Consider the following 18,449-nt stretch of genomic DNA (forward strand, 5'->3'; position numbering starts at 1 on the left):
GGCAATAATCAGTGTATAAAAAGCTTAAAATTATAAACTATTTTGATATATGTATTGCATGTATCATCCTATAATGGTTCAAAACTTATGTATCACCGTGGATCATTTTTATGTGATGATCTGTAACTTGGGGAATCCTAATTATTTATAGAATTAATTGCATTCAATTAATCTGAGTATTTCATCTTATGCAGTTCTGCATATTGAAGATAGTTGTTGTAAATCATCTCTATGAGGTGACAAATTTGCACAAAAGATTGCATTTGTAAGTTTAATTAAAAATATAAAATACTATATAACAAAATAACATTTCCACATTCCACTTAGCCTGCTTTGAACAGAACGACCTTAGCAGAAAGAATTGGATTCCACTCTGATGATTCCTATGTGACAATTAATTAACTCTGCTTCATGATTAGCTGAAATTTAGTCTGCTTTTGCAAAGGGGAATAGTAGTACTGCTAGTACTGGTGGTGATGCCCTTATTTGGAAGCATTCTTTATCATAGAGCCTTTATTTGGAACAATAGGATGGAAATTGTTAAGTTAATCGCAATGAGGAGTAGAACATTAGAGTGCCAAGAAGTCCTGGAACTTCAACCTGTTTTTTTCATTTCAAAATGAAAATTCTCACCTCTATGTTCCTTGATTACGGACCTGTGTAATGACAGAGTTAGGTTCAGCAGTAGCACTATGTTTTTGATTCGAAAAGCTGGAGTTTCAGCATTCACTTCAGGATCCAAACTAAGTTGAGGCTTTAATGTGCGTTGTCAGAGGTACTAATTTGTGACCGAGATTTTAGAATTGATATCTAATTTGCCAGTTCTGATGGGGATTAAAGATCCCATTGAAATATTTGAAGGGCAGTGAATTTCTCTGAGCAATTTTATATGCAATGAGCATAACCAAAAGAAGCAAATCATCCATTTCCCTTACTGCTATTGAGAAAGCTTTGCTGTGTATTTGTCTACATGACAATGATTCCACTTAAACAAGTAAGCCATTATTTCTTTGAAGAGTCTTGAGAATGAAAAGGTAATAACCCTTTTCTAAAGATATAAACCAAAAATCTGTCTACAACATTTAGAATCATTAATTTTACAGTACAGAGACAGGCCTTTTGGCCCAAACTGGTCCAAGCCGACCAAAATGTCTGCCCACTCTAACCCCATTTCCCTGCACTTGGCCGATATCCTTGTAATCATTTCCTATCTTTGTATTTGTCCAAATGTCTTTAAAATGTTGTTAGTGTACCCACCTCAACCACTTCTGCTGGCAGCTCATTCCATATGCATACCACCCCCTGTGTAAAAATGTTGTCCCTCAGGTTCTGCTAAATCTCCTGACAGCTTTGTTTGGTTTGAATTCTAAAGAAAGATAACTGGCCTCAAAATATTAACTCCGCTTTCTTTCCATGGATGCTAGACCTGCTGCTTTTCTCTAGCAATTGCTATTGTTGTTTCAGCTCTGTTTAATTAGCATGTGTTTTTGCTAAATATGCAGAAGATAAAAATTCCCAGAATTGTGTTTGTTGCAACAAGTTTAGGGACTCTAGCAAGACAAGTCTTAGACTGTTATTTTATTTCTCACCTTCCCAGACTAAACCCTGAGTAAACATAATATTGTAAGAGATTTCTAGTTATAACTAGTTCATAAGTCAACACTGAGTTACTTTATTGCCTTTTTTTAATGTGCAGATTTGTAGTGATTGATTACTTTTTTGAGCTTCACAAGGCTGGTTGACAGGTTTTTGTCCTTTTCTTGGAGCGGATTGTTCAGTTTAGCCTTCATTCTTTGACAATGTTGATTGGAAGATTGTGTTCCATGTCTCTTGCACTTCACTCCACTGAAATCTGATTGGTTATGGAACAGACTCCGGTGGAATGAAGGACAGCAGAATGCATGGATTTCATCAATACATCACTAGGAAGTGCTGGATGGCATCCAGTCTTACACCATCAGTTAACTTCTTTCATTAGTATAACTTAGTCATATTCTCAGGAGCTGCATATGCATGCATTATATTTCTACATATTAAAATATGGAATGTTAATAAAATGTTAGCTGTGTTTTCAAATATATATTTCATGTATTTTAGGAAGGGTTAATTATCTTATCCTGTGCACTCATGCTTATGAGTGTCCAAACCTATTGGGCGTTTTCAGCATGTTACCCTGTTTTGCTTCCAATTAAATTGACTTGGATTTACACATGAAAAACTATTTGTGCATTGTATCTTAAAGTCCGAACTGATAAATATTTGCATTGACAGTCATTTTTAATACAGAGTGTTGCACATTTATTGTGTATGGGTAAAAGTGCCATTATTTTAAAGTATTTTCAAATTTAAGACAGATTATCTCATTCTATTCATTATGACAAACATAATTCTAAAACATGGTAATGTGCTACTCCTTGTTCCATTAGTTGATGCTGCTCTGTAAGCATACTGTCTTGCGTGAACTTGTTTTGCTTGGTATGATCCAAAACTATTTTACATCTGTGCACAACTCAAATGTTAAGTATATATTTTCTCCTCAGTTTTCATCCTTTTAGCCATTCTGTGGCTTCACAATCTTCATTGTGGTGAAGATTAGTGGGAAGCCAGTGAGTTGGGATGACTATAAAAACAAGCAGAGGCCAACTAAAAACAAAATAAAGGGAGAGAAGATGAATCATGAGAGTAAGCTAGCCAGTAATATAAAAGAAGATTGCAAGAGATTAGAAATCATGCAGGTTCAGTTGGCAGTTGGGAAGGCAAATGCAATGGTCAGATTCATTGCAAAAGGGCTAGAATACAAGAATACAGCTATACTGCTGAGGCTTTATATGGTTCTGGTTCGACCGCATTTGAAATATTGTGAGAGGTTTTGGGCCCATATCTGAGGATGGATGTGCTAGTGTTGAAGGAGGTCCAAAGGAGACTTACAAGAATTATCCTGAAGATGAAGGGCTTGTCAGATGAAGCGTGGTGGAGGACTTTGGGTTTGTATTTGATGGAGATTAGAAGGATGTGTGCAGATCTCATTGAAACATACAAAATACTGAGAGGCTTGGCTAGAATGGACATGGTTAAGATGTTTCCACTAATATGAGAGACTAAGAACTGAGGGTACAGCCTCAGAATGAAGGGATGACCATTTAGAACTGAGATGAGCAGGAATTTCTTTAGCCAGAGGCTGGTTCATCAATGGAACTCATTGTTGCATAAGGCTGTGGAAGCCAAGTCACTAAATGTATTTAAGACAGAGATAGATAGTTCCTTGATTACTCAGGGGATTAAGAGTAATGGGGAGAAGGCAAGAGAATGGGGTTGAGAAACATATCAGCCATGATCGAATGGCAGAGCAGACTTGTTGGCCGAATCACCTAATTAAGCTCCAATGCCTTATGCCATTATGGGTTTCATAATATATCCTTTTCTGAGAAAGAAGGTGACACCATTAGAACTATTAGACTTCTTCACAATTTCATCTGTGTTCCTGATCTGACTATACAGCAGAACAAAACCAAAACCCTTTCTCTAACTAATGGAATCAAAACATTTTTTGAAATTGATGAGCTCTCACAAATGTCTGATAGGAAGCAATTGGAAGAGAAAACATTGAGATAAGTTTTCCAGTTGTATTGTAACTTAAGCTTCTGTGTTTCTTACCAGTGTATCAGATGAATAAATGGTTTTAAATGGGCTAAACTATCCCAGTTAAATAACAGTGAACTTCAGTGCTTTTTTTTCAGCAAGATGGATAAGTTAATATTGTGCATAATAGACTAGTGAAGAGGTTCCATCACATTATTAATAAATATCTTCATAAGCCAATAATAGTCTTATTTAGTTTTTAAAAGTAATTTCATGCCTTTAGTTGTCAGACTCTAGTCATACACATAGCTATTCAGTCTTTGAATATGATGCAGGTCTTTACGTGGAATACCTCAAGTGACAGATTATATGATTGAACACATTCCAATCTCAGGTACCAGAGACTGGCACTTACAGCACAATCACTGTTGCTTGTTCCAATTCTTGGCACATCTTTCTAAAATAGAGAAAAAGAAAAAAAAGTTTTGAAGAATTCACTAGTTTAAGATCACATTAAAACATTGCAGTACGTCCCATGATGTTATGAGTTTGACGCTAATTTTCAAATTGTTTACAATACAGTTGTGCACAATACACAAAGGTAATTAAAGTCAAACTGTTAATTAGGGGCCAGAAGAATTGAAAGAAAATCTTAAATATGGTCAGAAACTGAACAGAAGATTAATTGGATAGTCTCAACTCTGTGATTGTTCATAGTTCAGCATGATCACTTAATGAAGTGTTCATGTCTTGGAAATGCTTTGAATATAGTTTAAGATGTAATGTACTATGGGCACTTTTAAATATTGTAGAACATAGAAGTATTATTTTTAAAGAAACAAGAATATAAGTGAGTCAATTGTGAACTGTAAGAACATAAGTAATATTAATTTTATATGGATTTTGTTAAAATTGTTTGCAGTAGTGGGCATTACCTGGGGATTCACAATTGTGTTCGATAAAATAAAACAGACCAAAGATTTTGTTGTTTGGTGAGGAGGTGTATGTTTCTAATGTGATCTTTGTTTGTACAGGCTGATGACAGATTGATTTGTGTTTGTTTCCTCACTACCTGGCTATTTGGACAATAAACACATAATTTGCTACAAATTGAAAGAATTCAATTAATTGAATTAGAAAATGCAAAAATTACACTTCTAAGAAAATATATCAATTGAATGTTGTTCTTGTTTCACAATGTTTAGTTTTGTTAAGTAATCATCATTTTAGCATTATAAATTTTTATTAGTCATGTTTAGCTCAAAGAATCCAGTACTGAAATGGTTAATGTGTTAAACTTGCATAAGTACTTCTTGCATATAAGCACCTACACAAATCAATTGAAAAGACAGTTTCCTCCCTTTGGGAAAAATCAACTGTCAGATCTTTGGGATAAAAGTGCTCTGAAAGCAGATTTAGACTGAAGAGGTCCACACCTCTCCCTGAGTACACCTGACAACTGCAAATTTTTCGGGCCATTTCAGACTTGTCTTACATACCTCCCTTTTGCAGGCTGCTACAGGCTCTAAAAAACAAATAGCCATTGTTCATTCCTAACCACATTCACTCTTTATTGACTGCATTGCTTTTGCAGTCCTACAACAATTTGAAAATGTTAAGCACATTAACCTTTTCATTGCTGGTGCTCCGAGTAAAAAGTTAAAATGATTTCAGTTTTGGAGACAGATATTCTGCAAAGATTTCTTGTACCATCTTCTGATGTCTGAAGTATGAGACAAATTAGCTTCTCTTTTTATGTCTTGGGTTTTACCTCTCAATCGGAATCAGTCTGATCAAATACAATTTTGTTGTAAAAGATTAGTGGCTAGAGGCGCTCTCCATATCTGTCTGAAGTTTCTGAGAGAATTATATTTGGACATCTCTTCCCAACCAAGTTTAAGTTTTATACATGGTTAAATACTAAAGGAATGCCAAGAATATTCTAGCCTATGAAAAGTGTAGGTCCATCAATAATTTATAAAGGCCTTTCAAAACTTTGACTTGATTCCAAAGCTATTAATAGACAGAAGCATTTTAAACATTTCAATTTGATTTATAGCCTGGCCATAAAATCATTTGTTTGGTAATTCTTCCCCTGACATTCTTCTGAAATATAAACATTTACTTGATTTTAGACAGACTCTTGAATGCTGGAGGTATTTCTGCAGCTTGGAACATCAAACTTTTCTTTTAAAAAATCCTTGTTTATATTTGAATGAAATTCTACAAAGATAATCCTTTTTTTAAAAATCCTGTCTTTCTTCAAAGTCCCATTTATTGAAATCTGAAACCATTCCTTTTAAAGCAAAGGATAAGGTTACAGTGTACCTCAACCAACATAATTAAATCTCTCACTTAAAAATAACCTGAGACAGGAAAGAAAAATGTTTAAGAACTTTTTGCAAAAGCTTTTGAAAATATAGCTGTTTTGCCTTCCCAAACAGTTAAAGAAAGACATTTTACAAGAGCTTGGAATGCTTTTTGAGGACAACGCCACAGTAAGTAGCTACATGACATCCAGCATGCAGGCATTGCCAAGAAACAGATTCGATTTGGTGAATCCTTCACATGGTGAAGTCATTCTGAACTGAAATAAGCCACCCAAGAGAATGCAAGTGAATCAAATTGTTCAACTTGGCGAGAGAAAGAAATTGATGGTTAAGTCAACCCATGACATGTTCCATACCTTCAAGCAGCAAGTTCAGGAATGGCATGGGGATATTCATTGGAATATATATATATATATATATATATAATTTATCTTCTTACTCAGAGAACAACACCTAGTGTAATGAGGCCTAAAGCAGCAGGAAAGTAAAATGCCTGATAAGGAGTTAAGAAGTAGTACTGAATAGTTACTTTGTCTTAAAAGTTCATATTTCTGTTTCTTGGAGAGAGCCATTTGCTGAACATTATGCTTCTAACTCTGTCAAATTCCTGTTACCAGTAAATTGTTATAAAACTTATGTCACTCACCAAATCTCCTCACATGTTGGTCACCAACCCAGGAACAAGCAGTTTGCCATTTTTCCAGTAAAAATGTCTAATGTTGCTGAGAAGTTTGTAAGACTGTATAAAGTGATAATTCACAAGGGAGAGCAAATTTGACACAAGGGAGCGATAGAAACGTTTTCAAAGGGTTGAAAGAAAGGAGAGAAATAGAAAATGAAAAACATTTTCAAAAAAGACAAAAAGTTAAAAGACAGTTTGAGCAAGATAAATAAAAGAGGAAAGAAATGTACATTGTGTAGCTAAAAGAAAAGTAAAGCAAGTGTAAAATCAAACAAAAGAAACTAAAGAGAGGCTTATCGAGGTAGCTTGAGATGAGGAACAACCATTTGAGATTTCATACTGAAATCCAACCCTTATCTACCTGTCTCAACATATGTGCTGTCAGACTGTCTGAGACAACAGTCCAATAAACAGCAATTCTTTTCTCTACTCTGCCCCACCCCCACTTTGACTTGTAAAGGATGTTCTGCTTTAGGGGAAGTCTTTGCCTTCAGAAACTGACACCTGGCCTCGCCCAGGAAGACTTGACCAAAAAATATGCACTTAAAGAATCTTTCCTATGATTCTTGTTGAACGTTTCTTTAAATAATGAAATGTGTGTAAAAAGATTGCATTACTTTCCTTTCCAAAGCAGTGGTGAGGTGTAAAAAAAACGTAGCTGTAAGCATTGAAGTAGCTTTCCTAGTCTCTTCTGCACAATTGAATGCTACAGCATTTTAAGCCTGTGCTGTTCCATTAAAATATTTCAATAGAGAGATATATAACTTACAGCCAGTGGACCAGATTTACCATCCAACCCTTGACACCCTGACATAAGCAGTTGAGTTGTAGTGAAACTTGCCTTCTTATTTGCTGATTTTTCTGTTCTTAAGTTTTTATTATGTGAGCTGTTCATGCTGTTGCCTCATTTGTGGACAAATCCTCAGAACACCAGGATCTGTTAAACAAAACAATTTGCAATACAGACAAAAACATGGGAGCCCATGACTTATTAAACGGCTCACTTCCATGTTGCACTAATGTCTTCCTGATCCTGTATTTTGTATGAATTCCACTCATTGATGAGATGCCCCATGTACAAATTAGTTGCTCTGCAATCTTTTGTTACTTGTTCAAGAAAAGCAGGAATTCAGGTAACAAAATCTTTAAATATTCGTGTGAAATTTGTAGCTTCTGCAGATTGGTCATGCAAATATAGTTTAAACATTAAACTATCGTTAAAATAAAAGCAAATGCATGTGGAGATGGGAACCTGAAATAAGCACATAGAGTACTGGAGAAACTCAACAGGTCTGGCAGCATTGTGGAGAGGGAAACAAATTCAACGTTTCAAATCAGTATGACTCTTCTTCAGAATTTTCTGAAGAAAAGTCAAACTGGATTCAAAATGTTGGCTCGGTTTCTCTCTCCACAGGTACAGCCAGATCTGTTGAGTTTCTCCAGTGTTGTCTGAATGTGTTTAACACTATTGTTTGTCATAGGGCTTCACCAATACAGAAAGTAGCTTTCTGTCTTCTGTTTTCGTACTGCAGAACCACTTCGAGAAGGATTTTACAACATGTGTGCTATGCTTATCTAGAGCTATGGTAAGTCAGATTCTGTACAATTAGAACATTAGGAAAACAACTACTTTTGACCATGTATGAATGTTTTAAAGTTAGGACTTGAAACTTTATGTCTGATCTACAGACTGCCTGAACTGTCCAATGGGCAAATTGCAAGAATTGTGGCCTTTGCATCCTAAACTAATGTTTCTGTTGTCCTGGTAGTGAGGTGTGGTCTGGAAGGGATGTTGTTTCTAGAGCTACTTTTAAGAGTATCTCTGTACATGGATCCCCTTCCCTCCTGAGATTGGGAGAGACCACCACATTTGCTTTACTGCATTGTTGCCTTTACTGGGCATGTAGTAAAATTAATGTATCACTTGTCTTTGGAAATGGAAAGAAACAAAGCAACTTTGAAGTAAATAGCAGCAAGAGATTATGATGTAGTTTAAGTATAAAATGTTGCTGATATCTCATTCCAAAAATATGACTTCAAAATGGAATATGACTTTGAATGGAATTGCTCAGTAATTAGAAGCTGTAGAAATTATGTTTTTAGCTGAGGAGAATATGAGTGGATTTTGCACATACGGAGCAATTATATTATTCTAAATGAATTTTAACCCAATGTCATTTGAAATGTATCTGGAATAGCAAACCTCTGGCTTACATCAACTCTGTTACAGACCATTCTGTCTTCTTCCCCATTTTGCATTTTGCATGCAATATAATTCTGTTATTTTAGGAGTATAACTTTGTAACCTTTACAAAAGTGCAACCATTTGTAAATAGCATCATTATTACTTCTCAAATAAGTTAGTGACAATTTAATATTTAATACAGTGTTATATTCATTTAAGCACTAATGTAAAGATTTGAATAAGTAAAAGGTAAACTAGATGTGCCGAAACAGCTTTTATGGTTTCTTACCTGTTTAAATGTTTCAAATGTATACAAATTCCTCTACATTTTTTATGAATTTGCAGCTTTGTTATAGAAGTATGTACACCTCAAGGATGTGGTACACGAGAACGTAACTCCCAATCTCTTGTATAGGCCTGTTTTAAGAATAAATTAGAATATAGCTGAAGATTGAACAGTTTTTGCATGTTAGAACAGTACCTATTCACTTTGGCACCTCAATACAAATCAAGGTTTCTTTCTCCCTGGCAGTTTTCAAGGACTAAGTAAAATGATCTTGAATGGTTTTAATAACACTGTCCTGAAAATTGATGTTAAGTGCCACAATCATAAATAACTAGGCCATAAGAATATAGAATATGGGAAATTAAAAAGTCTTGCAGGTTTATTTCAAAGGGTTTATGTGCATTTGCCCTTCCCTTCAAATGCCCTTAGGGATGAAATACCTAACAGAAGAATCACTTGTTGGTGGGAGTTTACATTGCCACTGAAGCACAAAAATTAGTTTTCTTTTCAAATCTATTTTTGTGTTTTTTATTATAAAATGCATTTTTTGACTTAGTGTAGGTTATGACACAGCATGAAGAGATTAATAAGTCACGTCAAAGGATTTCCTGACAGATACTCAGTTTTATGTGATGAAAAAAAACAAGCAGTTTGCATGACCAGGTGTGTGATTCTGTGAATCACACACCTGGTTGGGAGCTCACTACATAAGTGAAAAGAAACCCTGTCTCTCACTTTGCTCAAACGTCAGAATTATCATCATCTTAGTTGTGGGTCATTTTCAGAAGGATAGTTAGCTGAAATCCATAAAGTCAGCAAGAATGTGCATGAAGTTTGGATGTGCTTATAGAACATAGGAGACATAATTACCAATAAAATAAGGGCTTTAAAATATTTCTCATTAAACACTTTTTAATGAGAGATTTCTAATGATATTTCTCCAACCCCACAGTAACAACTTAGACTTCCATTCTTCATATTTGTTGTTAATTAAACATTGGACTTCATCAGTAAGTGACTGTGCCCATGCAGCACAGATCCTCATTATTCTTACTCTTCTGGCTGTTTATTGAATTTAATCCAAGCATGTGACTTCAGCATTGGTCAATACCAGGAATCTATGATCATTTGCAGTCTATATATCACTTCTAGCCTCCCAACTCTCTAGTTAAAAGTGTGCATGAAAACAGCTCTGGGAAAATGTTGTTACAAACTGCAGCCTGTTCTGAAAGTGAATGGAAATTTGTCCTTGAAAATGTATATGCACTTGATAAGCAATAAATTGCATAGCAATACTTAGTAGCTTTCAGATATTGATGCCCTTTATTTTCAGCTGAGGAAAGTCCAGAATTTACTTTATCTTGTGCATGCAGAAGTATTTGATAATGGGGTTCTCTGTTTGTGTCAACTGAGTGCTCTATTAAAAGTTGAGGGCTGAAACAACAGATAGCTGAGGAGAATGCAGAGACGTTGGTGGTGATCTTTCAGAAATCACTTGAGTCAGGACAGTCCCAGGGGACTGGAAAAGGATTAATGTAACACCCCTGTTTAAGAAGGGATGGATACAGAAAACAGGAGACTATAGACCAGTTAGCGTGATGTCAGTCATTGGTAAGATTTTAGAGTCCAGTCTTAAGGATGAGATTGCAGAGTGCATCATAAAATAAGGGTGTGCCAGCACAGTTTTATCAAAGGGACTTGGGAGTACTAGTTCAAGATTCTCTTAGGGTGAACATGTAGGTTCAGTGACAGTTAGGGGCCATGTAAGTAAAGATGAATGTGCTAGTATTGAAGGAAGTCCAGAAGAGGTTTAGCGGAATGATCCTGAGAATGAAGGGCTTGTGAGATGGGGAGTGGTTGAGGACTTTGGGTCTATGTTTGATGGAGCTTAGAAGGATGAGTGTGATCTAATTGAAACTTACAAAATACTGAGATGCCTGGACATGCATAGATTGGACATGGAGGACATCTTTCCATTATTATGAGAGACTAAGAACTGAGGGTATAACCTGAGAGTGAAGGGTTAATTCTTTAGAGTTGAGATGAAATTTCTTCAGTCAGAAGGTGGTGAATCTGTGAAACTCATTGGATCAGAGCGGTGTGGAGGCTAAGTCATTGAGTCTATTTAAGACAGAGATAGGTTCTTGATTAGTAAGGGGATCAAGGGTTACAAGGGAATGACCAGGAGAACAGGGTTGAGAAACTTATCGACCATGATCAAATGGCAGACTCAATGACCAAATTCTGATCCTACATGTTATGGTCTCATTAGCCAAATCCTACATTTGTTCAGCTAAATGTGAATTATGCCAAATTTGGTGGAATAATTTTCACCAGAGGGCCGAGTGTATTCTCTCATCAAGTTATGACAAAATTACTGTGATAATTAGTGTTCCTGATTTTATGGCGAGCATTATGTCTGATTTCTGCTTCATCTTACCACATACCGTACCCACAGCAGCTCACCACTGTATCTGCCCAAAGACCAACACCTTTGTGTCTGCAGGACCACTGGTATCTGCAACTCAGTCATGGGAGAAGTCAGGAGAGATCTCAGAGAATGAGTAGATGACACCACACTTCTAGGAGAGGAGCCAGAATGTCCGGATGGGATGATATAGATGAAAAGACAAGAGCCCTCTTTCTTAAGGACTGACAGTGGAGGTCACACCACCAGTCCACACCTGGTACAAATGCACGAGTGATGTCACACACTGACATATGACTAACTGAAGTCACTCTTGACTCAGGACTACTGTACAGCACAGACAGCTACCTGATTGTGTACTGTGCCAACTGCCACACAATAAATGGCAGGGAAGGCAAGGCATGGATAATTTGGACATATCCGTAGGCACCAGTAAAATGTGTGCTGAGAGAGCAAGGGAGAAAACTTCGTAGGCAGCCTCATACACCCCGATTACTGGGTTCCTGTTGGGTACATGTATCCAATGCAAGTGTACACTGCGGGTTACTGATGTACTCCACTAGCTAAGTTTGGTGCATTGGATGATAACACAATGTTGGCATTGGCTTCCTGAAAGAAGTGTGCCAATGTCCATAGTATAAGGATGCATGCAGCTGCTGCTTGTGGATTGTACTTTGCTCTGCAATTTGACCTTGGCAAGATGGAGTTTGTTCAGAGGAAGTGGCAAGTTGAGCCTGCCAAGACGCCTCAGTAGTTTCCAAAATTCTACAATTGGTCAGAAAGGAACATCACCTCTGATGTGGGAGAAGGAGACCTCAATAGCTAACTTACCCACTAATTCTCATTATGGTGTGCACCTCCGCCCTTCTATTAATACCATTGCTATCACGTTCTTAATCTGCACATGCTTTTACCTCTTTCACAAAAATTTCCTTACGTAAGCACCAGCTACACCCAGCAAATGTTTGAAAGATGTCAGTGCCAGAGACACAATGTTCAGCACATTCTTCCTATGCTGAAGCAATCCCTGTGCTCATGCAGTAAGACCTGGACCTGGACAAGTTAGTGCCAAGCAACATTCCTGCCATACAAGTGCCAAGTAATGAACATCTCCAACAAGAAAGAATCCAAAAATTATTCCTTGGTATTCAATGGTATTACCATTGATTAATCCTTCACTTTCAAAATCATGGGGCTAACCATCAACACCAACCAAATAAATACTGTGGCTCTAAGAGCAAGTCAGAGACTGGGAATTCTGTAATGAGTTAAATGCTTCCTGACACGTCAAGTTTAGTCCACCATCTACAAGGCACAAGTCAGGAGTGTGATGGAATGCTGTTCATATGCTGGGAATAAGTGTGGAAAGTACTCAAGAAAACTGACATCATTCAGGAGATTAGGACCCCCTCTAAAACATTCAATGTTCACTCACTTCACCAGCAATGCACAGTGGCAGGAGTGTGTACAATGTATGCAATGCACAGCCATAATTCACCAATGCTCCCCACAACATCAACTGCCTCAAAGGACAAGACAACAAATGCATTGGAACACCACAGTCTATAGTTGTCTTCTCAGCCACACATTACCCTGACTTTGAAGTATATTGTCATTCCTTCAATGTTCTCGGGTCAAAATCTTGGAATTCCCTTCCTAACAGCAATGAATGTGCTCTGCTTAAACTGCAGTGGTTAAAGAAGCCACTCACCATCACCTTCTCAAGGGCAAAGAGGAATGAGCAACAAAAGCTAGCCATATGCTAATCAAAAGAAAAATGAATTTGACATTGGGAGGTAATAAAGGAGCAGCTAGGGGTTGAGCAGTCTAGGGTATTTGTCCTTAATCATTGCCAAGTTGGTGGTACTTTGGGTATGGTGGATGATGTGCTCAGTTCCAATCAATCTTGATAATTAGAATGCTTTTGTTCATTTAGCATAATTTGAACTGTAAAAAAATATGTTTTTAAAGTTTTTTTTTCATTTACATACAATTATCCTGATAACAAGAAAACTGTGTGATATTTATTAGATGGTTTGTCATTCTTCAACCTAAATCTTGCAACGTTGATTAGTTGGAAATGTGAGTCATTAAATGTCATTATACCAGCCTGCCCAAATTGTATTAGGTGGATGATCATATCAAGTGAAAAATGATCATCATGTCTACAAGGTGAAAACATGTATTTAAAGCGCTGCAAACTATTTTAGATGATCCTCACACTTTAAGTTAAACATCATTCCTCCCCAGTTTATCTCTGGTTCTAAAACCTTCTCTGCATTAAGGAAGCTAACAACTGCAAACAGAAATTTTCAAAAAGGCATCAACCAATTTACCAAAAACACTGAAGAAATTAAACCTTCTTTATTCATTATCTGTCTGGTCATGGTTGTAATAGACATCTGTTTCTCAATAATTATTTAAAAATCTACTTGCAACTTTGTCACACCACAATTTGTAACATCCTTGGCATACTCACATGTAATTTATGTGAAAACATGCACATGAAGTTATCTTTTTAAAATCAAGATATTGATGATTATAAAGACATAAATCCTTAGTATGGTTGTGTAAGAAATGATGTGCATTGTCTTGAATGCCAGATATTTTATAGGCCACTTAACTAAACTCAATGATTACAGTCTCATCTCAGAAACCAAGACCTGAACACATAATTTAGGCTGACATTTTGCAGTACTTTGCTGTATTGTCTTCAGGTAATGTCCTTCAGACAATTCATGAACCCTGTTTATCTGTTAACTGGATACAGCATCCAGTTGTATTACTGAAAAATAGTAGGGGGCTTCCTTCAATCCTTAACCATGACCTAGCAGCATCAGAACAGATTAACTGGGTGTTTATTGCACTGCTGTCTGTGGAGCTTTCCTGTATACACATTGACTTTCACGTTTGCCAACACAACAAAAGTCATATTTCACAAATAATTTACTGGCTGTAAAGTAGTTTGAGGCGTTACGGAGACATGAAAAATGCTTTTGGAATGTAAATTCTCTCTAGTCTCAGAATGAATCATTAAATGTTTTAATATGTAAATTGATACCCTGCAGAATTGGGGAAATTTCAATACAAAGGTGGCACAGTGGTAATAAATGCCAGGGCACTGACAAGTTCCTTATCTGAGTAAATGAAATACTTATGGTTGGCAAGATGGCTCAGTGGTTAGCGCTACTGCCTCATAGCAACAGGAGCTTGGGCTTGATTCCACCCTTGGGCAACTGTGTGTGTGGAGTTTGCATTTTGTCCCTGTGTCTGCGTGTCTTTCCTACGGGTGTTCCTTCCACATCCCAAAGATGTGCAGGTTCGGTGGATTGGCCAAGCAAAATTGGTTGTAATGCCTAGGGATGTGTAGGCTAGGTGAATTAGCCATGGGAAATGTGGGGTTACAGGATACAATTAGGCACTGGGTCTGAATGGGATGCTCTTCAGACGGTTAGTGTAAACTGGCAGTACTTCTTTTTGGCACTTTGTGTACACTGAAAATAAAACTAAAGACAGTGAGTATTGTAAATAGCAGTGATGCGCACATCCCAAGAATGGATGAAAAAAGTTACAATAAGTAGACATGCCACTTCTCACTTCAAATATCCCTTACAGAAAATGCAAGAACCCGTAATTGTAACATGGTCATAATATTACAGTATGAAACTTTTGGCAAAAATGTGATGCGTTGCCAGTGAGTAATACATTTCTGTCAGGGATCTGCTCAAATAGAATCATAGAATCATAGAATGGGTGCCAATAGGATGGGTACAGTCTTGTTTAGACAAAAAAAATGTACAGGTACATTGAGAATTGCAGTAATAATGTGACTAATTTTTCCACTCCCATCATTGCAGTTAATAACTTGCTTCTTCAGCAAAAAAGTCAAACTTCAGAGGGTATGTCACTTCTTACTGAGGATAGTTAGAATTTACTCCATATAGTAGGTCATGGAAATTGTCAAAATACATATTTCCTATGGACACATCTTCTGAATAAAGGTGAAACGTTCATTTTATTGGGTTGAGAATCAAGAAAAGAACTGGCTTTGAGAGAAATCAGCAAGCTGTGCTCAAAATTACTTGATGTTTGTGAGAAGGTCTTTGCAGAGATGATTGGTCAACGGTGTTGCTTTATCATTTCCAGCAGATGAAAGAATGCTGATTGGTCTAGCAGTTTCATTTATTTTCTATTTCTCGGTAGCACTTTGGGACTATGAATTGACTTATTCGGCAATTTCAGAGGGTGGTCAACCACATTGTTGTGGGTTTGAATTCACATAAACCAGTCTCATGTAGAGCAGACCACACAAGACAAATTTCTTTCCCAAAGGACATTTGTTAACTAGATTTTTGTTTGTAGCAATCTGGTAGTTTTGCAAATATTATTGATGACACTAGCATTTTATTCCAGACATATTAATTAATTGAATTTAAATTTCCTCAAGAGCCATGGCAGACTTTGAACTCATGTCTCTGCAGTATTAGTCCAGACTCTGGGTTACTGGCGCATCATGATCGTTTTTAAAGAGATTGTTAGAAATGCTTTCTTGACATATTAGCTATTGCTGAGAACTTGAACCATCTCCCATAGGTTAGAGTGATGTCTTGATATTTTCCAATTTCACCTTGATGCCAAATCCACTAAATTAGGATATACCTCTTCTGGCACTTTCCCAATTTATCTTAATTACCAAGGTAACAATTCACTTAATAATAGTCACTTCACATACTAAATTTCTTCTGCCCAGTTGTCTTTTAACCCTGTTGTGAAAAACTCTCCTTAATTAGTTCAGTTATCAGTAGTAAAACAAATCACAACCTTTTCTTTATATAACTGTTTGTCCTGGTTTTAATTTATTTTCCATATAGATACATACATTGAATGTTAGAAATGTGAAAATGTGTCTGCAAATAATAATTAAATATTATAGAAATTCTGGTATTAACAAATCAATATAACTACACTGCACGTGATTGAAATTTGATTTTGTACATCAAGTTATGAAGAGATGTGAATGTGATTAACAATCTATATAAATGTATTTTGATGTTTTAAAAGTTGTGAATGTAAACACCAGCTGAGAAATGGCCAGCTGCCCTAAACCAATTGACTTTGGGTTGGTACACAACTATTCAAGGAAAAGTATACTTCAGTTTGCTCTCTTTCTATATCACACAGTAATATTGGGTAAAATACAAATGTTTTTAATGTTTTATTAGATACAATTATGTTAACGGAAGTTTGATTTTAGCGAAACCACAGAAATGAGTGCATATGAAATACAATGGAGTAAAAGTACTGGAATCAGCTTCATTTCAACAAATTTGTGTCCATTTTGTGTGTTATATCAATTTCTGTTGGCAGTGGCAGCATTTACCACACGTTGGTGAAGGTTTCCCTCTTATACTTAATTGGATGGAGGAATGAAGCCACAAAGCATCTGGTCCTTATGATAATACAGTGCCATGCTGTATTAATGCCCACAGGTATTGACCATCCAGGGCTATGAGGTGATTAACTTGTTCATTAATCTGCTACAACACACAACCCATTGCCAGCTACTTATAGTCCCCAATGGCAGCTTTTCATTCACCCAGACTGACCTTTAACCACTCCTTTATCTGTCCAATATGTTTGGGCTCTTCCTTTGGGCTATATCTCCACCTCTTGTTTACTCTCGCCCTCTCCCCACCCATCTTTTGTATACATACCAATCTTTTCCTAGCCACCATCAACTCTGAAGGGTCACTAGACTTGAAACATTAACTCTGATTTCTCTCCACAGATGCTGCCAGATCTGTTGAGATTTTCCTTCAATTTCTGATTTTGTTTTTGTCTCTAATTTCCAGCATCTACAGTTCTTTCAGTTTCTTCATCATTAATCTTCCAGCTTCATTTCCAACAATGGAATTCCTAATGCAAACCTTTCAAGTCAACTTGTTGCATGTAAGATATTCTAAACTCCTCATTGTGAGTGGTGTTGCATGCCCACACTGTTGGTAGAGATCTGTCTAACTTGTTTTTGTACTTCATCATGACTTGGAGGCTCCTACAGTCAAGAAAGGCTTTTACAATAAGGTTCGAACAATCCTGATACTTAAAGCTATACATTTGTACCATTGGAATTAATTTCTGAGATTTCTGGGTGGCACTGCGGCACAGTGGTTAGCACTGCTGCCTCACAGCTCCAGAGTGCCTGGGTTCAATTCCCACCTCAGGTGACTGACAGTGTGGAGTTTGCACATTCTCCCCGTATCTGCGTGGGTTTCCTCTGGGTGCTCCGGTTTCCTCCCACAGTCCAAAAACGTGCAGGTCAGGTGAATTGGCCATGCTAAATTGCCTGTAGTGTTAGGTGCAGGGGTAAATGTAGGGGAATAGGTCTGGGTGGGTTGCGCTTTGGCGGGTTGGTGTGGACTTGTTGGGCTGAAGGGCCTGTTTCCACGCTGTCAGTAATCTAAGAGAAACCTTGGATGTCTAAGAGCTATGCACATCCATTGAAGAACAATTTACAGACTCAATTGATGCCACACTTCACTATCATTTGAGCATAGGGACAGTCTACAGTACTATAAAAGTGATCAGATTGGGTATGACAGCCTGCTGATTCTTGTCTCAGATAAAACACTGTAGAATTACTGCAGCTTTAATGTGTTTTCTGTTTTCTACAAAGTGCCTATCTTCAGAACCTAGAATCAACAGTTAATTTCTATATTTCCAGACTGATATAGAATACAAGTTCATTGGAGATCAAAGGTGTAATATTCTGAAAGGCTTCTGAAGGGAAATGCCTGCTGAGCATGTAATAGCAAGTAGCAGTTGGAGTTGAAAATGTGATTTATTTGCAATCATTCTATAATATCATCTGTGGCTTAGTTGGGAACACTCATGCTTCCGAGTCAAAAGGTTCAACTCTCAATCCAGAGATTTGATTGATAAGAGTCAGGAGTGACATTCCA

At 36.9% G+C, this 18,449-nt stretch overlaps 1 protein-coding gene and 1 long non-coding RNA gene across 5 annotated transcripts in view; one reads left to right on the top strand and one right to left on the bottom strand.

The window, feature by feature from the left end:
- The window catches only part of tmdd1 (transmembrane and death domain 1), a 31,854-nt gene extending 24,876 nt beyond the window's left edge, over positions 1-6,978 (bottom strand). For 2 of the 3 annotated variants that reach the window (XM_072563597.1, XM_072563599.1), the window contains exons 1-2: positions 6,556-6,978; positions 3,932-4,036 (exon numbers count right to left, since the gene is read on the bottom strand). The gene's annotated coding sequence lies outside the window, so the exon portion shown is untranslated. The remainder of the gene's footprint in view (positions 1-3,931; positions 4,037-6,555) is intronic. The other variant, XM_072563598.1, reaches the window with a different exon arrangement.
- Positions 6,979-7,443: 465 nt separating this feature from the next.
- The window catches only part of LOC140467320 (uncharacterized), a 134,740-nt gene continuing 123,734 nt past the window's right edge, over positions 7,444-18,449 (top strand). The window contains exons 1-2 of one of the 2 annotated variants that reach the window (XR_011955406.1): positions 7,444-7,724; positions 8,073-8,177. This is a non-coding gene — a long non-coding RNA (uncharacterized lncRNA). The remainder of the gene's footprint in view (positions 7,725-8,072; positions 8,178-18,449) is intronic. The other variant, XR_011955405.1, reaches the window with a different exon arrangement.

This window comes from Chiloscyllium punctatum, chromosome 45 (assembly GCF_047496795.1).
Source record: "Chiloscyllium punctatum isolate Juve2018m chromosome 45, sChiPun1.3, whole genome shotgun sequence".
Lineage (NCBI taxonomy): Eukaryota > Metazoa > Chordata > Chondrichthyes > Orectolobiformes > Hemiscylliidae > Chiloscyllium > Chiloscyllium punctatum.